The sequence below is a fragment of the Oreochromis aureus genome, linkage group 20, assembly GCF_013358895.1.
Source record: "Oreochromis aureus strain Israel breed Guangdong linkage group 20, ZZ_aureus, whole genome shotgun sequence".
NCBI classification, from domain to species: domain Eukaryota; kingdom Metazoa; phylum Chordata; class Actinopteri; order Cichliformes; family Cichlidae; genus Oreochromis; species Oreochromis aureus.
Genome location: NC_052961.1, coordinates 15,021,569 through 15,046,089, shown reverse-complemented (window position 1 = coordinate 15,046,089; position 24,521 = coordinate 15,021,569). Strand labels below are relative to the sequence as shown.

At 40.1% G+C, this 24,521-nt stretch overlaps 1 protein-coding gene across 1 annotated transcript in view; it reads left to right on the top strand.

The window, feature by feature from the left end:
* The first annotated feature begins 2,909 nt into the window (after positions 1 to 2,909).
* Positions 2,910 to 24,521, top strand: part of LOC116331068 (prickle-like protein 2) — a 36,470-nt gene continuing 14,858 nt past the window's right edge. Inside the window, exon 1 of the mRNA XM_031753607.2 lies at positions 2,910 to 3,106. The gene's annotated coding sequence lies outside the window, so the exon portion shown is untranslated. The remainder of the gene's footprint in view (positions 3,107 to 24,521) is intronic.

Sequence of the window (24,521 nt, the reverse complement as noted above, 5' to 3'; positions counted from 1 at the left end):
TGATCAAACTTAGCCTAGCTTTTTAATTATTTATTTATTTTTTATTTAACCTTTATTTATACACGTAGTCCCATTGAGACCTAATGTCTCATTTGCAGGAGAGACCTAAACATTGAACACTGACCTAAAAGCATAAAAAAATATGCCTTACTCAAGGGATGGACCAGTGTTGTGTCACATAATAAACAAATTAGCAAAGAACCAATTTTAAATTTTGTTTTATGCATTTTTTTTAGTTTAGCCCTTCATTTGATCCAGCTACTGCTCCAGCTCCAGCTACTTAAATTGTTAAGCACTTTGTGCAGCATGGACAGTTTGGAAATGTACTATATAAATAAACTTGACCTTGACCTTGACCTACTGTTCACTGAGGTAAATAATGGTCTTAGTAGAAGGATGGCTGTCAAGAAAAAAGTATGAGGTATAAAAATTTTGGTTCAAACTTTTACACTGAACTCTATGATATAATATTCTGCACAATTTAAACAACATATATTGTTGTAGCATTGTATTATTAGGCTAACAGATTATTAAGCCAATAAAACTGGGGGTTGGGTTGGTGGGCGGGGTTTTCTAGCCTTCTAGTCTTCGAAACAAACCTTTCAATGTGAAATCGCAGCAGCTCCAACAGCTCGGTGTTAGAGCTCTTTAAACTTCCTCTAAGGGTGACCCTTAGACAAAACAAATTTCACCCAATTTTTTTGTCACTTCCCAAAGTGGAGCCATAGGTTGGAACATGTCTGACAGGTAAATAAAAGCTTTTGCTCTGGCTCAGGTTTGCTTTATTGCTGATGACAGTCAACCTTTAATTCTCACGCTTTCTTTTTCTTTCACTTAGGAACAAAACTCCAACAACTTTCCCCCAATCCAAAGAGATCAAGCCACTATCTTTCAGCAGGGAACCATTTTACAAACACTTTGAGGAACTGCTTGGGCTGTCGTGGAGCGCCTAAAACTGCATTTCCTCCAGTGGTTTCTCCCTTCCTTCATATTATTACATCAGCTGGTAGGTGTTTCCTTGGCCTCATCTGCATTAATTCCAGTCAGGGAACTTGATCTCTCCATCTTGATTGTGCTGCTGGGGAATTTATTTTAATCGAATTGTATCACAAATAACATAGCTTGCTATGTGGTCCAGTTATTTGTGCTTCAGTTTGTGTGAGTGAAATTCTAGTAGGTGAATTTGAACTGCTCCTTCACAGTAACTAACATGTGCCCTTATCTGTGTATGGCCTGCACAGTTTATGTAGGCTAGCAGTAATTATTAACTTAATACTCCACACTCCAAAGTATTATCTTACTCTGAAGTCAAAATTTTGAGATAATAACTCTAAATTTCAACTTAGCTCTGCCTGGCGATTTATTTATTTTGACCAGTTTTGACCAATTAACCTAACCCCACTAACTGCGTGTCTTTAGATTGTTGGAGGAAGCAAGAGAACCCGGAGAGAACCCACACAAACACGGGGAGAACATGCAAACTCCACACAGAAAGGCGTTTTCTGTGTGGATGGTGGCCAGATGGTGGAGTCAAACTCAGGACCTTCGTGCTGTGAGGCCACAGTGCTAATCGCCACGCTGCCCGATTTTAACAAATTAAAATTAAAATCTCCTTGATGTACCTTTAATCTTGAGTAGCAGCTCTAAAAAAAAAGGTTCAAAGGTGCATATTTTGTTGACGTCTGCTTTACTGCGGTGCTGCTTGCTTCTGTCACAATAGTGTCATAACCCACACAGGAAATAACTTCCATGTGAAAGTTTGGGTTTTTTAAAGGGCATAGTTGACATCTATCCTTGAGTTTGTTTTTTTGTTTTTTTATGTGGCCTTCTAAATGGTTTTTCATCTTCTCAGCTCTTTGTTGGGAATGATAATTCAACTGGAATAACTTCATGTCAATCCAGGCCATTCTCCCACTGATAGTCACAAAACTTTGGCTATGCAGGAGCAATAATTTAACTTCTGGAACCTTGAAAGCCCAAAATATCTCCTCCTACTGCTTACAAGGCTGCTGGATCAGTGCGCAGTTAGAGGCTGTTCAAAGCAGTAGTAGAACGGCAATTTTGTGCTTGGTTTTAGTCATTTACCCTCACTTTACAAGGAAAGTTACCAGGGTCAGACCTTTTACTCAGACGTGTCTGCAGCCTTGATTGAATGAATCATATGCCACAGTGACTCACATCTCACAAGTGATGCAGTTATGATCATTGTACCCTTTTATTATATTTCCGATCATATATTATATTCATGCTGAATTTCTTTGTAAGCTACTAAAGGAGATGATGGACTGCACATGTTTAGCGCATATACAACATGAAAAGGACAAAATTCCCTATATTATTACAAAAATCAATAAATAAACTTGTAGCGATTTTCTGTTATCATCCCCACTGAGAGCAAAGTATGTCAGGTCTTCCCAGACAATTCTCCATGTCATTTCCATCTTCTTAAAGCAGGAGTGCATAAATACTCCTGTTATTCTTATCGGAGGCTGTGTGCCACTGTGTGATTGGCTGATAGCTGATGACTCATTTCAACAGGCTGGTGTGGGGCTGGCAAAGGAGCGGAGGGTAGGTGGTGGTGAAAAGGGGGAGCAGGAGGTGGGAGTAAAGCTTTCTCCCACCCCGTGTACGCTTATGTGCAGTGCTGTTGTACAGCGCGCCGTTTCGCACAAAAGCACACAACATAAATACTTGCAAACAGAGTCAACTTAATCTATACACTTACTCATTGTGTTTTCTGCTCATCTCTTCAGCCGCGGTTGCCTGTAGCCATACTTGAGGAGAGACATAGAGCCGGAAGGAGAGAGAGAGAGAGAGAGAGAGAGGGAGAAAGAGAGAGTGAGAGAGAGAGAGGAGGGAGACTTGTGTTGATCAGAGAGTCTGCAGCCCCCCAGCCTTCCCTCTGTTGCTGCTACAGTACGTGTGAAAGGAAGAGGGAGAGGCAGCAGAAGCAGATCTGCTGTTTGTCTCTGAGACTCGGAGGGAAGAGCAGAGCGCTGTGAGTGCAGAGCTGTGCAGTGCAGAGCAGAGCCAGTCAGTCTTCTGGTATGTGTCCAGTGTGAGCAACTCAGCCGAGTCCCTGCGCACAAACCAGCTACACAAACAGGTGAGTGTCAACAGCCTCATGACGAAATACTCGACTTACTAAATACTGCATTGGATGTATCCATGTGATTATCATTATTACTATTATGATTTCCACTGGTCTGTGTTTATTTTACTGTTGTGATTAAAATAATGTATGCATGTTACTATTTGAATATTGTAGTGTATGCAGGAATGATTTCACAAATGCCAAAAGTTCTTCTTAAGAAATGAGGTGTATCCACCTTTGGTTTTGTGCGCATCGATCTGACAGGTGGGGGTGTTTTCACATATATGTTCGCGCTAACGTTAGTTTGTATGAAGGCTTGTTTACCTTCTCGCTGACAGGTGAGAAAGACCGCTGGGACTTGGGGAGAGCGTTGCCTCTGAAAGGAGTAAATGCATTTGATTTCATCCCTGTTTCCCCATGTGTATATCCATGTGTCCCTGCTAGAGAGAGTGGGTGGAGTGGAAACTGTTTCTGCCACTGCTCTCTCAGTGTAGTTTAGAAACAGGAGAGAAAAAAAACAAGATCACCCCCCCCCCAAAAAAACCCCCGAGATGAACACAAGATGAAGACAGTTTCATCTCAGAAGCCGTGCTTTAGGCGGACTACAGTATTTGATGGAATGCAGATTGCGCCTCCATTCCAGCCCGCAATTTGTCCGTGTGGACACAGTAGTTTATCAACAACTGTCGGGAATATCTGCAGGAGTTTACACTTCAGATTTACGCTGTTTTTCTTGAGCTTAGCGTGAGCCTTTTGTCTCAACTGCGCAAGAGAATGACTGCATCCATGCCTAATTATTGTAGCATTGGTAGAATGCGATCACTGTAGTCTAAGACTGTAGCAATATTCTCGCTGTTACATAATAAGGTTCTAAGCATACTGGCTTGGTTTCAAAAATAGAGCTGACATCAAATCAAAGATCTCTCTAATGGGGCAGATCATGCATGCCTCTTTTTCTGTGGCGTTATATGCAGCAAACAATCTGCTGTTAATTTGGAATAAGGTTTTTTTTTCGGCTCACATGTCCACTTTTCTCCTATGTGGAAAAAAAAGTGATGTCATAGTGTTAGTGTATCATATCAGTGCTGATTTCTTTATTTGTTTTGCCCTGATTGAGCCCAAACTTAATTATTTGTACTGTGTTGCAAAGCTGGGTTCCTCTTTAGCACCTTCTCCTCCATATTGGTGTGTAACACTCGTCACTTGTACTGCATCCTGGGATGTAATTACGTGTAATGGCAGCTCATGAATGTTTACCGCAGGGAATCAGCAGGTTGGTCTAGAATTATTTTCTCTACTGCAGAACTTGTTGAATGGACTTCTTTTGAAGTTTGTCTTTGAACTAAGCCTGAATCTGACCAACTTCAACCCTGTATGATTTGCTTAAAGAGAGGACAGAGAAATACAATCCTTTGAATAGAAGCATATGGCTGAATGAGATTTCACAGAGACACATTGTCAGTGTTTAGATGGTTTAAACCCCTGAGCCATGACCGTGATCTGGGCTGCCATTGACAGCGAAAATTCCCCTCGGTGTTTGCTGCTGTTGTTTGCCTCCAACTGTCAATCTGTCACTGCTGTGATGTTGAAAAAACAGCCCCAGCTCCCCATTGACTGTGCCACCTCCTTTTATCACCCAACCCCCAATATATATGTACCCACATCCATCCATCCATCCATCCATCCATGTTTCTCCCACCAGGTTTGAAATTGTCTCTTCACTTTTACCGTGCGCCTCCCTCCACCCCTCTCCGCTCTGGTCGCCACAGAAACGGCTGATTCAGGAAGGGTGGGCGGGTGTCTCAGAGCTCTTGCTGCTCTGCCCCATGCGGCGCTTTCACAGTACATTTCTGCTTCTGTGCTGCTTTTATGGCCCTGATATGCTGACAGTTCAGGTGGCTCAGTCAGATGTTATACAATTGTATCAGCTACACAAAGCCTGTTTGTTCACTTCCCTCAAAGGACATGTTCAGAATTTAGACTTGCATTGCCATTCATGTTCAGTTTTTATTCTAACAATAGATCACAGGAAGCCTCTTGATTGCCCGCTGACAAATCACTAGTGGTGGCAGATTTCTTTTTTAATGGTTTATTTGTTAAATTTATGCAGACATTATTTGTGGTTGTGAAGTGAGCGGCTGTCTTTTTATGGTCTTCTAATTAAGTGATCCAGGGAGATTGCAGATCTGTTTTATGTGGCACCTGGGTCAGAATCAGAGTCACACTGTGTGTGTTTAGAGACTATACTGAGGTGATTAATAATGTAATATACCATGACTGAGGCATTAAATAATAGATATGCTATGACCTTTCTCTTACATAAGGTTGATAAAATAGAATAAGAGTGATGGCGTGAAGGATTGCCATGAGTAGGTAGATCTGCAGACTTTTTATTTTTTGGTATGAATTACTTATTTATTTATTTAATTTACACATGTTATTGCAGTTGACCTCCCACTCAAACACCAAATAAAAGATTAGCTCCTGTAATTACAGGCATATTAAACAGAAGTGGTTTTTTTGTTTTGTGTTGTGGTTTTAACCATTTTTGTTGCATTTTTCCAGATAGCTCTGGTTGCCATGGTGATGATTTGTACAGTAGCTTAAAAACGCCACCCTTTGGAAAAGGCTTCCAAACAGGAAATGAAACTAGTGTTTTTACTGCAGTCAATTCCAAGCAGGACCCCATGAGTTCATCCTGCTGTGCCTGATTAAATTAAAATGGGAATTGTATTCACTTAGGAGATAATGGTGGAGAGAAGCTTCGTGAAAATCGAGCTTTTGATGTTTTTATGTTCGCTGTACAAGCATATTATTGATTACCGAGTCACAGCCTTTCTGTGGCATATCGCTGACGATGTAGCTACTGAGGGAAAAAAGTTACTTGCCGTTCATCTTATTTTGCTTTTCAAAATGCAAGAAGAGCACAGTGTAGCCATCTATTTAGTCATTAATTTGTGATTTATAGCACTATTTGGTCGGGTTCTGTTTTTTATTTTCTTCTTTTAGAGCTACAGAATTCATGCAGGTTAAAGTGTTTTTTCCACCCTGCAGTGTTCAGCTATTACAGTCAGTGGTGACGCAGCCCGAGACTCATACAGCACACTGCAGAGCCGTCACGAGACACAGCCAGAACAAAGAGCGCACACTGTCATCTAAGAGAAGAACTCAACACAGAAGCAGCCTGTTGAGGCACCAAAGTGTGACATACAATACAGCAGGACACCATGTGCTGAGACCTAACTGACTCATTCGGCTACCTTGTGGCACTAAAGGTCTCAGGTGGGACCTTGTTAGTTCACTGTTGAATATATTGCTCTTCCTTATTCTCATAAACATGAAAACAAATGGGCATGCAGAAGTTCACAGATGAAACAGTGGTACCAGGCACTTTAATCATGTGTGTCTCCACCCTGGTTCCCCAAGCGCATAGCTACAGATTTACAAAAGCAAAATCAAACACTGACATTAAATTTAAAATCGTGGAAATATTTATTAGCAAATAACTCAAATATCTTGAAAAGAAACACAAGTACAGTAAAATTGATTTTTTTTGCTGTGTACAAATGAATGAAATGAATTTAGAAACAGACAAGTTTATGAATACAGCGAATTACCACAAAAAATGTGGACCAACTTAGTCCAAGGCTACCCACTACCACACATAACAGTGATGCTTCAAATGTTCCCTACAACATACAAAACCAGTGAGTATACATGAGAAGGAAGTGAATCTCGAATGCCTTCTGAAGGCAAAGTTTAAAAAGCTGGTTTTACTTCAAAGGTCACATCGCTTTTTAAAGTCACCAAATCTGGAGCTGGAAAGAGTGTGTGTGATGGAACGATGGAAAATTTGTCTACAAAGAGGTGCATCAAAAAGGAACGCAACAGAAGGCAACTTGCAATAATAGAGGCAGTAGTCAAGGATCTGCCTTATTTATCATATCAATGAAGCAGCACGACTGTTATGATTTAAGTAAAACCAAGCTTACATACAGCAGGTCTACCTGTGAGCCAGCAATAATCAAACACTCCTTGGCTAGAATACATGTTGTTCATATAATGGCTCCAACTAAAAGCTGTAAAAAATCAGGTGATATTTCATATTTTTGTCATGGAAAATAAATGTAAGAATCAACAATGAATTGATCTCATTTACCCATGTAGGATTACCCACAGCCAAGGCGACTTGCTTGAGTACAAACCAAACATCAGAATGGGGAAAAAAGGTGATTTAAGTGACAGAAGAACATCTGTGAACACATTTGAATGTGGCATGGTTGTAGGTGCCAGACAGGCTGGCTCAGTATTTCAAAAACTGCTGATCTGCTGGGACCATCTCTGAGTTTTAATGAGCTGCAATTCTCTGGGTGAAAATGTCTTGTTGATGCTAGACGTCAGAGGAGAATGGCTAGACTGCTTCAATCTGATAAGAAGGCAACGGATCACCGCTATTATATGCATAAATGCATCTATCAATGCATAATACTTCAAACATTGAACAAAATGGGCTCACAGAAGACCACACAGCATGCCACGCCTGTCAGCTAAGAACAAGAAACTCAGGCTACAGTTCACACGGGTTCACCAATACTGGTGGACACAAGATGGATAAAAAACACCCGAGTCTCAATTTTTGCAGCAACATTCGATGGTAGGACCAGAATCCATTTTACTTTGTATCAGTGGTTCAGGCTGGTGGTGTTGTAACGGTGTGGGAGATATTTTCTTGGCACATTGTGAGCCCCTTAGTACCAAATAAGGATTACTTAAATAGCACAGCTTACCAAACTATTGGTGCTGACCATATCTATCCTTTATGACTGCAGTGTGCCCATTTTCTGATGGCTGCTTCCAGCAGGATAAAAAAACATGTTAGAAAGCATAGATCACCTTAAACTGGTTTCTTGATTTCAAATGACCCGCACAGTCACCAGATCTCAATCCAGGAGAGCACCTTTGGGATGTTGTTGAACAGGAGATTCTCGTCATGGTTGTGCAACTGTATGATGCTATCATGTCATCATAAATCTATGATGTGAAAAATTAACCCAGATCTGAAGCCAGAAGAGGTTTCGACTTGTATGAGGAATGTTTACCAAATGAAGTATCTATTAAGTCTCTATGTCTGTGTAGGAAGATTATACTCCTTTGCTTTCATGAGTAGATTAACTATTAATGAGTGTTGCTTTTTTAATTGGCTTTACTTGTACTACATACAGCTTTTACCAAGACTTATTTATTTTTTCATAGGTTTGCCACCGCCTTTTTACCTGGTCTGTCTTTTTGAAGGACTAAGTAATGATGGTATGGTGGTGGTGGACAGGCTGCCCAATGAGACAGGAGACTCAGTGGATGTTGATGTTCACAGAAAACATTGTGGTCTGCAGTGAGAGTAGGGAATGGGTGGAAAAGAACCCGGAAAAGTGGAGGTATGCTCTGGAGAAAGGAGTAAGTCAGTAGAAGCAATACAGAATACATGGATGTGAAAGAGAGGCATAACACTGAAGATGCAGGAGTAGAGGAAGTGAAATTAGTTTAAATACTTGGGATCAACCATCCAAAGCAAGCAAGTTCAGGGATTCACCAACTCCGCCCTACCTGACCCACCTGACCTGTGACAGAAGGATAGCAGCAAGAGAGGAAGATGCTAAGATCTTCATTTGAAGTGAACAAAGGGAAACAGGGTTAGAAATTAGTATGTCAGAGGGACAGCTTAGGTTGAGCGGTTTGGAAACAAAGAGAGGCACGGCTGAGATGTTACGAGCATATGCAGGGGAGGCATAGTGAATATACTGAACAAAAGGTGTTGAAGATGGAGCTGGCAGACCACTGAGAAGGTGGGTGGGTGGGTGTAGAGAAAGAAGACATACAGAGGGTTGGTGTGACAGAGAAGGATTCTAGGGATAAGGTGAGATTGAGATAGATGATTTGCTGCGGCGACCCCTAAAGGGAGTAGCCAAATAAAGCCAAAGAAGAAGATTAATAATAATGTAGTAGAACATCCAAAAGATGATCTTAGAAAAAGAAAAAAGAAGCTTGGTTTCAATACCTGACTGCTAAAAGGAGAATACACAGAGACGAAATCATGTGAATCATGTTCCTTATAATGTCTGACTTAGAGAAAAAAGTGATTTGATTTCCATGTGGAATGAAAGGTGAATATTTACCCTCAAACTAGTCGTTAATCAAGCTCCTCTTCAAGTGTACCTTTGATGATTCCCTGTGGCTGCCTGCTGTCTGATGACTAATGTTCTCCCAAGCTTCATATTACAGCACTTTAATTGGTTTGAATAAACCAATCATTAACTTGCTCATTAAAGCTTATTGTAGTGCTGAGACCATTGTGAATTGATCAGACCAAACTTCTGTAATTGTTCCCAAAGCTTCATCGTGGTCCTGTTTGCCCTAGTTACTCAACACCAACATCCTGACTCACTGGTTCTTTAAAGATTCCTTAGCACTTAGTGTCAGTATGCTCCTGCACCAGCTTCGCTCATCTGGCCAAAGCTTCCCATCTGGACCCACTCTTCCTGCCATCTGCTCTTCTGTTTTGCTATTGGCCATTTGTGATGCTTCTAGTTCAAAAGGCCCCCGCATACTTTTACTGGACGAAAAGAAGTAAGAAGATGGAAGAAGTAAGGAACAGACAAGGAGGACAGAGAGGCAGAAAGATTTGTACAGCTTGGGGTTTAAGCTCGATTCACCACTGTGTGTTTCTTCAGTGCGGCGCCACTGTGCATCTCAGCAGTTTCCATCCAGTCAGTGTGTATCCCGCAAAATGCTGACTGGCATACAATAGGGATCACTAAGAGAACAACACGCAGTTTGTGCTTAGTCAGAGAAAGGCTGTTTCCCTGAAATTAATAGTTACAGAGAGAATCAGGGACAAACAGAGGCTGCAGTCGTAGTGCAGGTGTATGGATTTCTGCCCGGGGAGAGTGACAGCATGATGTAAATGCTGCCGCTGGTGTTACTGTTGTAGATGGTGGTGCAAGTTTGACCTGACTGACTGATGGATATGAGAAACGTTAACTCGAGGGGAATCATCTGTGGTTATGCTGTTGCCTGAGGTTTAATACCCACTCTATACTCATACTAATGGCATCATTATTGGTCTTCTGAAATAGCATTTTCATGCTTATGAAAGTCCCTTTGAACACACACGGACCCATGGAGCACATTTTAACATCCAAAATATCTTAAATGGTCATAAAATGCCAGTGAAAGCATATTCAATCAGCCTGGGTGAGAAGTCTATGCACGTAAGGCTCTATGATGGTAAACGACATGGATTTTTAAAGTACTTTAAAATTAATGCTTAGCTTAAAGTTTCTTAAAGTTAATTAATTTTACGATATTTACAAGTGAATATTGCAAATGCCACAAAATTACGTCTTTATTTTAAGCACTATTTGAAGAACTAAACATGACTTCTTCTTCCACTAACAGCCACATTTCATTTTTGTCATGGAGTGGAGATGCTGTAATTTCAGATAATATAATTTATTATTGCAAGTGGTGTCATATTTTTAATTATATACAAAACAAATGACGTAAGTGTGTTAGAAATGTAATTTGATTGAGTTGAACAGTATAAAAATATATGTTGACATGATGTGATGAGCCAGGGCCCATATAACAGAGATATTTAGTCAATGTCAAAGTAAACTTTATTGTCATCTCTGCTATATACAGTACAGTATATAGAGAGATGAGACGATGAGGCTCCAGTTCCATTCAGTGCAAAAAACAACAATAAATATAAGAAGAGTAAGAAATAAATATACACTTTAAGACTAAGGTAAATATAAAAGGAATTTATATACACTTCAAAATTAAGGTAAAAGGGATCAATAAAAGTCTAAATTTACAATTTACAGTTGAATGGTTTAAAATGACTAGCGTAGCAGCTTTACAGTATGACACTGAAGTCATGTTTTAAAATATGCTGAAGTTTGAACTGAGCATAAAAATGGGGACTAAAGGTGATTTAAGTGACTTTTAATGTAGAAAAAAGAAAAATTATCCAATGAGCAGCAGATTTCTTGGAGAAAATGTCTTGTTGATGTAAAAAGTCAGGGGAGATTGGTCAGATTGCTTTGAGTTGATAAGAAGCTTACAGTAAGGCAAATAACCACTTGTTACAACCAAGGTATGCAGAAGAGCATCTCTGAATGCACAACACATCAAACCTTAAAGCTAATTGGCTATTGCAGCAGAAGACCGTAGCCTATTTGCTATGGTCTTCTGCTGTAGTAAATTGGTTACAGCAATTTGCTGTATTTCTGACAGCAAATAACAGGAAAATGAGGCTAGAGTTTGCACAGACTCACTAAAATCAGACAACAGAAGTCCACAAAGCCATTTCTTGGTCTGATGACTTTTGATTAATGATGTGAAATTCAGATGGTGGGTTCACAGTTTAACATAAACAACATAAAGGCATGGGCCCATCCTGCCTTGTATTAGTGGTTCAAACTACAACCACTACAGTGGTTCAAGTGGTGTAATAGTGTTAGGGATATTTTCTTGGCACACTTTAGCCTCCTTGATGTCAAATGTACATTGTTTAAACTTCATGAGTATTCCTTTAAGATCTTCTACGGCTAATTCCAATAGGAACAATGTGCCGTGCCACAAAGCTCACATCATCTCAGTCTGGTTTCTTGAACATGAACAGTCACCTGATTGCAGTCCAGTACAGCACCTTTCTTGGGATGTTGTGGATCAGGAGATTCATATCATGAATGTGCAGCCAACAAACCCGTGTAATCATTTCATGTAAATATGGACCAAAATCTTTGAAGAATGTTTCCGGCACCTTATTAAATCTGTGCCATTAAGAATTAAGGCAGTTCTGTCTAACTTGGTAATGGCAAGATGAAAGACAGATGTAAGATAACTTTAAATATAATTTCTACATTCACACATTGAACCTTTAAATAAATGTTAATACATAAACAGTGAATTATCTGAAATAAATAAAATTATATAAAATATTTTCATTAAATTTTTGGATCTTGATATTAATTCAGTCTCAGTTTTGTTTTTTGTTTTTTTGCTTTTGCTTGACTTTATTTTAAATAATGCATACTAGATTTTTTAAAAATGCATAGGATGCAGTTCTTGTTCTATGGTCTTCTGGAAGGGTCTGTGCTCTTTGTCGGTACCCAAAGGCATTTTATTACTGATTGGCAGTTCTCACTTGATACCCAGGTCGCAGAGAAGGGAGAAAAATGCATAAAGAGCAGACAGAAATCCCATCACCCAAATGCCCTCGATCTAAATCCAGAGACCTTTGCTATTCTGTGTCACCTCCCCATTCCATGAATTTCAGCTGTCATCTTAAGAAAACATCTAAATTCAGATTTTTCCACTTATTTTATCTTTTTCACTTTCCCATTTCTCTCCTCAAATCTCATCTCATGACCTCGTATTATACCCCCTTCAACTCCAATACGATTCAGATTGTATAAAAACAGTGTGAACCATATTTCTTCTTATATTTGCATTTTCACTCTATGATTGGGGAAGTTTGGCCAATAAAGTGATCTCTTCTCTCTTCTGTTGGCTGAAGGAGGGTTTCTCAGGACGTTTAGGATTCAGTTTCATTCAGACAATTTCAACCAGGAGAAGGTGATTATATTGTAGCTGGGTTTTGACAATAGTTGCCAGTTTAGGGTAGCTAAACTGTCCCAATGGCCACACCACAGCTCTTCAATGCTGTACTTCTTTTTGTTTTAAACAGAGATGCTATGAGATAAATCCTAATGTCAGGTAAAAGCATTTTTAGCATGTTCACAGTCCTATTCTAACACATGCATCATGCCAAGAAATTTTGACTTCCCCGTGGTTTCTAGAAGTCAATAAAATTCATCCTGAGGGGAACAGGGCATGTCTGTATCAAATATCGTGGCAATCCATCCAATAGACATGTTTTATGCAGCCCAGGGGTTCATCAGAGGCATTGGGAAAGCCCTTTTAGAGACTAAATGGATATCCACAAATCATGTTGTGCAGGTAAATGTAAAACTACACTGAAATCAAACACCTTTCATTTTTGTGAAGCTGCAGGATAATTACTTCACAGATCAAATCTTTGGTTTCCTACTATGAGCTCTGCATCAATGTAGACAGCTTTGACAACACAAGAACATAATGCGGGCAAAGTTGTTTGCTACTATGCCTCCCTTTGTAAAAACCACTCGAACTCAAATACTTCTGACCAACAAATCTGCTCCAAAGCTGCAGCACCTGCCTCTCATCAACCCCCTCATCAAGCAAAATAAGATCGGTGTTAATCCACTTGTCTCAGCCCAACAGTGCTTTCTCTGCAGGCTCAACCGTTCCCTCGGGGACTCCTGGAAGCCAAGAAGAGTATAGAAAGGTGCTCACAGCCTACACGCTCACTTTCTTTTTCTATCTTTTTATTAACGCCTTCATTTAGGTTTTTAACTTGTTAATGCAGTTAGTGGACTAGTGGACAAGTGGCATGCACAACAAAACACAGTTGCTAAAGTACTTAAAATGTTATCTTATTTGAGTATTTATATTTTCTACCACTATACTTGGCTATGATACATTTTTAAAGATTAAATTAAGGTTTTCTTTGCGTTTTGCTTTGTGATCTCTTGCTAAAAAATAATAATTACATTAAATTAAATGTTTCATTTGTTAGCGGATCTACAGATGCAATAATGCTATACTAAAAATTTAAATAGAATTTCTGAAACTGTATTTCCATATTGGTAACAACAATGATTGTATCTCTGATTTGGCCTTTTTAATGAGAAACGAAGGATTTTGAATACTGATGACTTTTACGGAAGTAAATGTCAGAGTACCTTTTAAAAAACCCAAATGCATTTCTATTTTTGAATCAAACTTGTGTTATTTGGTCAAAAACTAATCGTACCTCGTCATTTTGGACTTCATTCATATTTATTTACTTGCTGTCCCCCGCTAACGCCCCCAAATGTTTCTCTGACTCCTTCTGCTTGTGTTGATCCCTGATGGCAGCTGCTAATGCTGGCCCTCTCATCTGGCAGGGGAGATCACAAAGGTGGAGGAGGTACGGGAGTTATTTTGGCTGCAAAGTCCTCCAGAGCACCATCAGGGGAGATCCAGTAACGAGGAAGTAATTGAATTTGAGGTTTCAGCTAATGATTTTTCCAACAGCAGGACGCTCCCCCATTCTCAGGGCTCGCAGCGTCATGCATGGCCTCTGCAGAGCGTTGCTCAGGCAAGCCCTAAATCATCCATTAATGACTTTAGAGAAGCTAAGTACCTCTTACTCTTTTAACAGACATGATTTAATGGCACTTGTTAATCCAACAACATACAGAGCTTTCCATTTTGCGTCGCTTTATAGGCTTCGCTGAACAGATGTTGTAGTAGATTTATTGCCTTTGGACAAGAGCAGTACTGTTAAAAACCAATTAGACTGTAAAAATCTCAACCAGATCAGGATGTTTTATTATACCTTTGCGTTTCAATTTGTTTGTTGTCTGACTTGGATTGTTGTGTCTATAAGGGAATTTGTTTAACCAGTCTGCTAATTTCTACCTTTTGCTCCACACCTATGGATTTCTAATTATCTTTTAGCAGAACAGTGAGTTGATCACTTTGTATAACTTTGCAGTTACAGTTATCATTTTGACACCTCAGATTACACGGTTACATTAATAGTCAGCTTTCACATCTGTAAGAGTATATCAATGGCAAGATAAGTGTAGTCTTAATGTAGTCTAAGTACAAACTCTGTTAGACATAATTCTTTCACCAGACAGACTGACAGATTTAAAGCTCTTAAATCTGAAACTTGGCAACTTCAAGGCTGATTGGGCTCCATTTGTAGTTCAGTCAGGAACGGAGACTTCTCCCCTTGGACCCCTTGTCTCCTCACCCCCATTGGTATCATTTTTATCCTTTTTATCCGACTCCGCATAATCTCCATCTCACTTTCTGCCTTTTCTTACACCAAACCTTATTCAGTTATCTACCCTCTATTAAGGTGCTTGATATATTTATTTTTCTTTCCGTCTGGGAAGCAGCTCTTATCACAAAATGAGGTATCATAATTTTTCCTCTTATTCCACCCTTTGTAAGCCCAACGGTTGCTCTCTCTCTCACACACATGAACACGCACACTCACTATTTTTGTCCCCGGTGCAGTACTGTAACCCATTTAAGTGCGACGTCTTGTCACTGCCCTTCAGCTGCAGAATCACGGCTAATGGCCACCAGGTTTTTCTCATTAGTTAATTATGTTTTGTGATAATGTCTACAGCTTTGAGCTGTTAGCTGAATGGCTTTTAGGCTAATGGTAACTGATCGCCTCTGTACACGGATCAAGATTGGCCTGCTTTTTTGCTATTCAAGCAGTGTCACAGCCATCTTTTATGACAGTATTCTTCATTTAGCCACACAGACTAGCTGGTGTTTGTCTTATTGTGCTGCATCATATCGCTTGTGACAAAAGGTCATAAGTTAATAAAAGAGGCTCTATCAGAAATAATGGTGGCCACTGCTGGTCTATATGTAGTCATATTTTTTTTTCTCTCAGCAAGTTTTTCATTCATGCGAGGGTTTAACAGATTTGCATTTTCACTGGGAACACCTGTAGCACCGTTAGACCATCTCACCCCAGTTTTGTCTGGCTTTACTGAGATCTAATAGTTTTGTCCCATCTTGTTGTGTGCTTCTTTTGTACTGTCACAGTCAACTTGCATGTTTTTGTTTGCCGGCGTGAGTCATTACATGACGTCCATTGTTGAGTCGCTCCACAAAGCATGGGTTTTGGGAAAGTGCTACAGCAATGACAGAGGGTGTCAAATGAATCATGCCTCTATTGGCTACTTTCTCCAATCTTTTGATTTTGGGTTGGCAAATTTATATATTCAGTTCTGTATTTCCTTTGTGTAAAACCAGGGTCCAGCGGGGAGCAAATGTTGCTAGTGCACGTTGGTATCTGCACAGAGGTCTCTGTTGCTTGCTTTTTGTTTACAGCAAAAATGATGCATCTACTACTACCTCAGTGGCCCACCAACTATTTGCTTGAAGCCTGTGTGAAAAGATGTGATTTATTCTCCATTGTACCACTTATACTTAACTAATCACGGCTGCACTGAGAACGTGATCCAAAACGTTGTAAAGCACTCACACAACTCAGCCCTGGTCTGAACATGAAAAGACGACTCTTCGTATGGACAGCACTTTACACATGCACTGTGAGAAGTAAATCCTTCCCATATGGCAGCATCCACACATTCGTCAGCCCTTCTGCGTTGGTTTAAAAAAAAACATTGCGGCTAGTTCTCTGCCAGTAAAAGAGAGATTATGGAAATATATTGAGATTTTTAACATTATTTCTGGAGGGAGCGACGAGATTGTGAAATTCATAGAGTGCCGTAGCATCATAACCAACCAGTTTCAGAAAGAGAAAAGGGTTTTCTTTCTTGGCCTTAAACATATTTCATCTTATAACATTTATCCCTTTAGGGGTGCACATATACTGGTGTTTCATATGTGTGCCATTGTCAGCGCCGGTCGTAACCCAATGAGCATAGCTGTAGGTTGCATAATAACACTGGGGTAATTACACAGGAAAGAAGAAACACGATGAAATTGCTTTTTTTAAGGGGACTACAATTAAATCAGTATACCCTCATGTCAAGTTCCTCTCTGAGTTGCGTTTAATCTGCAGTGTTGGACCGTTTTAGCTGAACTTATTGTTAAAGCCAATAAAGCTGCAGTCCAAATGTGCACAATTTCATTTAGCTCTGGCACATTTACTGCTCTCCCAACAAAATAAATGACAGCGTCGGTCATTTGAGGATGAAAAACATTACCAAAAACCAAAAAAGAAAAAAAAACTCTAGAAGGAATAGAGATAGGTGCAAAGGAGGGACAATCTGCAAAAGGAAGGGGTTGAGGAGAGGAGATTGGCAGAGAAAAAATAAAAGTTTAACAAAGGTGACCAGCCCTAACTGCATTATCTTAATTGTAACCAAACCTTTTTTCTGACATTTAATTTAAAAAAAAAAAACTTCAAAGTATTTGTGCATGCGTATTTGAGAAGCAACAACATTTGTTTTCTTCATGGAAACTTTGCACATTGCTTTGTTTACAGTCAGTGGGAGAAAGGACAATTGTTTCAGTCATACATGCACCTAGTTTGTGAACCGTTACGTAACTCAGAACTTACATAATAGCCAATATAACATTACTCCCCACCTTAGGTTAAACCGCAAAATTACATACTGCCTTGACTCAACGGTAAAACACAGCAGTGACTTCCTCATTGCTCTAACCCTGGAATCCTTTGTAGTAATTGAGCAATCTGGCAAAGCAACAAGCAATTTAAAGGGGTTCAAGCCCTATTCCCTCACAGCATCAAGACGGCTCTGGGATCTGGCCGACCTCTGACGCTCCGCTGAAGCTCTCAGTGCTTTTATGGCTAAAATGTTGCATCACAGGAAAATGGCCCAGCTATGTGTGTTCATCTTCTCTCTGCCATGATTTTTCATGTGAAGAGACCAGTGGGAGGACGTGTAAAAGTGCATAGCAACAGACTCTTTCTCTCGTGTTCTCTCGCTCTCTCTCGTTCTCACATACTCGCACAGGCACATAAACACACACGCACACACACATGCACAGACAAACAAATACAAGGCAGCACAGATATAGTGCACATGTACCCTCTACCCCACCAGCAACACAAGACACTGTGGAATAATAACGGTCCCATATTAAAGAGTACACCCTCAGGCAAATGATGTAAATGGCATCACACACAGGAATTAGCCTCAGTTTATGAATCACCAGCAGCTGTTGAGGGAAAACATGCGCCGCTGCCCGCCCAGCTGCCCCGCTTGCACAGGTCACAGGCTCGGTCTGGAGACTGATTCACTTTGTGTGTTTATATATATAACGCGACTTCAGATAGAGTCACTGCGCCTGTGGCAGCCCATCGCTCCTCAGCTCTGCTTGTCATCGTACCCGATCGCACCTGTCTGTCTGATCATTCGTTAAAATTCCAACAAATACGAGGACGCGGGCAGTATCCATTTCCATTCCCCGAGTCGCCGGATGGTGCCTGTGCAGCGGTGTAGAGTGTGATTCGCCTGTTGAAACCCTGCAATTCTATTTCAGGCCATCCCACACACAGTGGGAGAGGAGCAGAAATGTGTCACCCTTTAATTACAGCTTTTCAGGTTCTTGTGAAATTTGTGCATCTGTAGGTAAAAGAGTCCTACTTTGGATTTCAGAAACACACCTCCAGCAATTAGCACATCAAGGAAATGAACAGTGTGTGTGTGTGTGTGTGTGTGTGTGTGTGTGTGTGAGAGAGAGAGGGAGGGAGAAAGGGAGAGCGATAGAGAGAGAGTGCTTTATTTGCTTTAATTTTAAGCATTTTGGTCTAGTCGCCTGTACTTTTTAGGATCCAAAGCTTCAGCACATGAAAATCCTGTCCCTCCAGCTATTGATGACAACACTGTGTGAAAAATGCAAACAGCCAGTCTGAGTGTGTGTTATGTTCCCAATTATATCACCAGTATTGTCACTTACTCAGAGCTTTTCTCAGTCTGTTCTGCCAGCTGAACTGCAGAGCGTTATTCCTATAGGGTCAGCCCCTTTCAATTAATTTCTTGTTAGTCCTGATCCAAATAAGCTGCAGTAAGAATTTAATCCTCATAACTGGATTATGAGCTGATTGGCACTACAAGAGCCGTTTGTTATTGAAATGAAGGGTTACATAATTGTGGATGGATGACAAATTGACAGCCACCAATCGTTCAACTGTAAAATCATAAACTTCTCTTCACGATTTCTAGCTTCTATCTGGAGATGAGAATTAGCAGCGTGTTGGCTGTTTTTTATGAGCGTCCTTGATAATGATTCTTCACGCAGGCCTCAGAGAGCCGTTGAACACACGAACACGCACACACACACACCTCCCCTTCTGTGCGTGTGTGGTTTAAGAAACAAGATGGAGGAATGAATGATGCTGAAATAACTTGAAAGACTGCATTATCAAGATTTTTTTTCCCAGTAAAAGCTAATCTGAAAAAAAGTCTTATCTGCCTTCTTGTCGTTCATCTGTGTACCTATGTTTAGAAAAACAAAGAACACATTTCCTGTGAAGCCTCTTGCCCAGTTGCCATGCTGTTGCCGAGGCTTTCCTTTTCACCGAGTGTATACATCGAAGAGAGTTTCTGTATTTGCACAGCTACGCTTACCTCGTGACAACCTGTTGCCGTGCCATTATCCCCTATGGAAGGTTACTGTGGTCTGGCACACTTGCTTCCTGCTGCTTCAGATAATTCCCTCCGTCATTGGGTGACAGGTTGGAAAGGCTGTGCGTTCAAGAGTCTCAAATGTGTGCGAGCAGACTGTGTATGTGTCTATAACCCTTTATTATTAATCAGGGATAACAGTGAGGTCAGCAGGGGAGGGGAAAGAGGCCAAGGGTTGACATTTTGGGCTGTTGTTAGTCCAGCAGGGAGGCTCACACACACCAGCGTCAGTGGAGCAGTAGGTTACTATTTCAGTCCTGCCAAAAGTGCTTTGTTGTGTCACCATGAATCTGTCTGAGTGCAGTTAAGTGTTTGTGAAAGGACATCATGTCATGGCTGATTTCAACACAAGTAAGAGTTCTTCTTGCATCTTTGAGTGTAACCGAACACGCTCAGTCAGTGCCAAACCAAACTATACCTGCTGAGGTGCTGAAAAGCCATTTGCATGAGGAAGCCGGTCGAGGTGAGGAGGACGATACCAGATTTCATCCATCTGTGGTCCCGTGAAATTGATTATATCAGCTGATTACGTAAGTGAGGAGTGAGATGAGCAACCAAATTAGTTTCACAGTGCAGCACCGGGTGCAAGTTTGTAGGATCCGGATGTCAATGGACTTTTTTTACTTTTTAAATTTATAACTACATTCTACTGTCCATGTTTTAAACCTAGACATGTAAGGGCCTTGGGCAGATAATTACCAAAGAACTCTGAGAATGAGGGAAACTAGAAAATTATTAGTGACACAAAGAGACGCCATCTTTGGATGTCCTCCTCATCGCGTATGTTGAAAGAGCTAAGGCGAGATGTCTGAAGTAGGAAAATAACAGCGAAGCTGTTTAAGCAAATTTGCACAGCTACTTAACAAATATGGGCAAATGTAAGCCAGTGGTTCTTTATCAGTTTTGCATTTTCATCACTTGGTATCTGCATAATTGTGCCACCTTAGCAGTATCCGTATAATGAATGGGTAAATGAATGATGCCTGGCTGATAACACTGAGATGTTTAATTGCAGGTCATCAAAACCAGCTACTTTGTATTTTTCCTTACAGCTCCACTGAAGCCAAAAAGCAAATGTGTTTCAGATTTTTCATAACTGGCCTCTACTGCATATAGCATGCCAATTTGTGTATTTGTGTACCAAGACCCTCCCAGGGTATTGTCTTATGCATGTTGGCAGAAAGAGGCTAACTAAACCACTACCCATTCTTTAACATATGTATAGCTAGTATATATACACTGCAGAAAATGTGTGAGCAGCAAGCTTCAAACCTCCCACTGTACTCTGCCCTTTAATATTTAATCGGATGTGCTGAGTCTTTGAGAATGTGATGTTGTTGAAAGTGGTAAAGTGCTGCCATTACCAATAGAGAGGAGAGGATATGTTGCATCTGATTTTACTGATTGTTTCAAGCACATATTTAGGATTTTAACAGTGTTCCTAAACCCTGAACAGTTTGCTGAAACACTGCAGCAGAAGCCACAACAGGCAAAAGTGATTAATTACTTTATGCTGGGATTATAATTCTGCACACTGTTTGTTTACAATGACATAATTGTCTGCATACAGCACTGATGGTAGCTGACAATCAAGATGCTGTTGAGACAATTACAAGCCTCTTTTGTCCTGATTTTGTGTATTAAGGGAGTGATTGCATTCACTTTAAGACAGTTTTTTCAGATTGTAAGATCTAATATTCAGACTAATGTCTTGAATATGAAGAGCTCCATTAAAAGCTTGTTGTTTTAAAGAGAGGATTGTAAACGCAAAGGGGCGGGGAATTTGTTAGCTAATGTAACATTGTAATTACTCTTGGCATTCTGTACGTCGGGAACAGATAAAGAGATTAAAAGTCAGTTTAGCATCTTTCTCGCCGACATGGAGGTAGTCCTTTTTAATTGGCATTTCTCTGACCGCGAAGGGTTAACAGAGCTTCGGTCAGGCTCTGTGCTTCAGCCGAGCACCTCCTCTCATGTCAGCTTTTACATAAATAAGAGCTTTTTCTCTCCATCACTCCCTCTCCTTCTCTTTCTCTCATGCACACCCACACAGAGCCTGTCAGAGGCACATGAGAATGGGAGGAGGAAGGAGGGAGGTGGGTGAAGCATGACACGTGAAAAAGGAAAAGTATTGCTCTTAACACCGCATCTACAGCCCTTTATCTATTGTTTCTTTGTATCTTGCCTCTTTCCCGATAACGTATGCTTTCAAGAGTCGCTTCTCTCAATAGTATTGGAGCTATTGTGCGTCGAGCCTCTTCTCTTTGTTCTCAAAATTACCCCATTTGTTGTGAAGATCTTCTCTCCTCTGGCAAAGAGATGTTGATTAATCTCGGTTAATTTATGTGTAAATGAAGGCTCTGCTAATTGGATTCGAGTGAAGAAGAGGCAAATTATAGAAAACTAAATTCAGGTTCAGAGATGATTTAAGAGTCAAACACAGTGTGCCTTGTCCATTATTTAATAATGTCAACATGCTTAAGAGAAAATATAGTGAAGGGGGAGATTCTCCATCTTTGTATGTTATAATTAAATCAATAAAATCATGGGCCTACATTTCTACAGACACGCATTGGATGGGTGTTGTTGAAGACTTTGCACACCAATTGGTTGCTATGGCAACTTGCAGAGTTTTTCCAAATGACCTACAGTTGGCTGACTGCAGCCTCTCTGTGGTACACTTCAGCTGAGTTGTCTTCTCTTCTGTATACTTGCCGCTGCACCTGGTTAAAATAACATTCGTCAGTATCTGATATTTATATTTCTATGTATCATTGCCAGTATAACCCCCCATCCACACACACACACACACACACACACACACACACAGGTTTTTTAAGTTTAACAACATTTAATAAACGTGGAATTAAGTTCCCTTTTTTTGATCACGGTGATAATATCTCTGCTTCATTATCCTAATTAATTACCAATAAGAAACACTTGTTTGCATCAGTGTTCCCCGTATTTATTATGAAGCTCCAAATGATCACAGATGCAGCCACCAGATTTTAGATGCCATATAATTAGTTGTGGGTGCCAAGGTGTGTCAGTCTGATACAGTCCACAATAAATCTGACAAGCTCAAGTGAGGGCATGGATTCAAGAACATTTCCAGCTCAGTGAACCTCCCTAAATAAATTATTTAGAAATGAAAGGACTATGGCACAGCTTTAGTTCTGCACAAGGCAGGCTGTCCTCACAAACTCAGTGACCTTTTAAGAAGAAGACCAGCGGTGGAGGTCACCAAAAGACCTGAAATGACTCTGAACGGCTCTGTTCAGCCTGGGGCCTAACCAATCAGAGACTGAAATCATCAGAGAGTGAAGAGAAAGCTATTCTCACACTCACAATGACACTAAAGGGATTTTAATCCACATCAAACCTTCTTCAGTAAAGCTCGAAAACTTTTTGTAGGACCATTATTTTTTAAAGTATACTACAAATGTGAATCATTGTGGGATTATGGAAGCATAACAATATAAGATATTTATATTTCACTGTAAGGAAAATGTGGTATTTGTTTTAGTCTCTGTTTTCTTCATATGTTTTAATCTAATCAGCTCCATATTGCATCATTTATGTTTATGTAGTGTTATAGTGAAAGTCAGGAAAGTCAAGTTGTAGTAATAGTGTGATGATTATTCCTACAATGTGACTAATTTCTTATTACCTTATTCTATTTCACTGAAAGTGTATCAATTAGTTGTGGAATCTCTTGATCTTGTATGGAACGTCATTTCTGCCTCAGATCTTCACACACTGTTAATTACAAAAGCCCTTTAACACCTATATACTTAAAAACCCTCAAACCTAAATAACACTAAATGTACCTTAAGTAGGCTTTGTGGTATATTTGTAGACCTATTATGCTCATTTCCAGGTTGTTATTTTATGCCTTAGACTCTACTAGAGCAACCACAATATTCTTTATTTATCCCAGAGGGGCTAGTGCAGCCCCTTGTTCATCCTCTGTTTGAAATAAGCTCCTTTCCCTTTAAGGCTGCCTGTCTCCTGATTGGCTCCCTCTCAAAACAGAAGGTTTGAACAGGAGGTGGGTGGGGCTTCTTCTGCTCTTACAGTCAGAGCTGTGTGACTGAGATGACAACATTAGGGTAACCTTCTCTTATTGTGATCTGAAACAGAGCTTTAGGAACTAAAAACTAAGAAAAGCCATTATAGGGGCAACTTAAATGCTTAATACACATCTATGAAAATGCTTTAGAAACATTTCGACTTCGTACTTTCTCTTGAAATAAACTGCTAATATATTTTTAGTGAAAAAAAGATTGCCGTCATGTTTTGAACTGGAAAAAAAAATGATTGCAATACATGATAATTTTCTACAATTTTCCATAAAATAGAGCAATCAACAAAATCAGCCATTAGAGTACTCTCTTAAGAGGCAGGAATATTTACAAAGGCATGTGAATGCAGGCACAATAAATAAATCTTCACAGCCTAGAAGGCAATTACATGTAAGTTAAAAAAAAATAATAGAAAACTTTGTTAAAATGTTTATTTCGTCTCTAAATACATTACCCATTTTTTCTGAAAATGCATTATGCCGGAGTTGCCTCCTCCAGGAAACAGAACTTCACAACTTGTCTCTGCTCTCTCTCTCTTTGTGTTGCTGGGGAAGAACAGAGGAGAGTGCTATGACTAACCAGTCGGCCTGGCGAGTGTGTATTATGTCAAAAAGTCACACACTCATCAGCAGCCTTCTGTACCAGCTGAATGTGCATTCAGTCAAAAGTTAGAGTGTAAAGACAACACACTGTGTTGTCAAACAGTTGGACACTGTGTCTTTGTTTAATAATGCACAGTAGAGACTTACAGTACATCTTAATAAGTGGGGTGTGAAGGGACCATTAATCGAAGCACTGGTGCGAACAGTGACGCTGTCGTCCTCTCAATCTAACAATTTGTGCGTGCAAAATGAATCCCAAATGCTGCTCAGGAGCACAAATACTGGGCACAGGGAAACAGGATCACTATTGCTTGTTTTGTTTTGTTTTTAAATGGCTTATGTATGTTTTGTATTTAATTTTTAAAATATAAACTGCTTACTTTTACACACTGGAGTCATTATTTGTGTAATGACAGCATAACAAAGGAACCGAATCAAA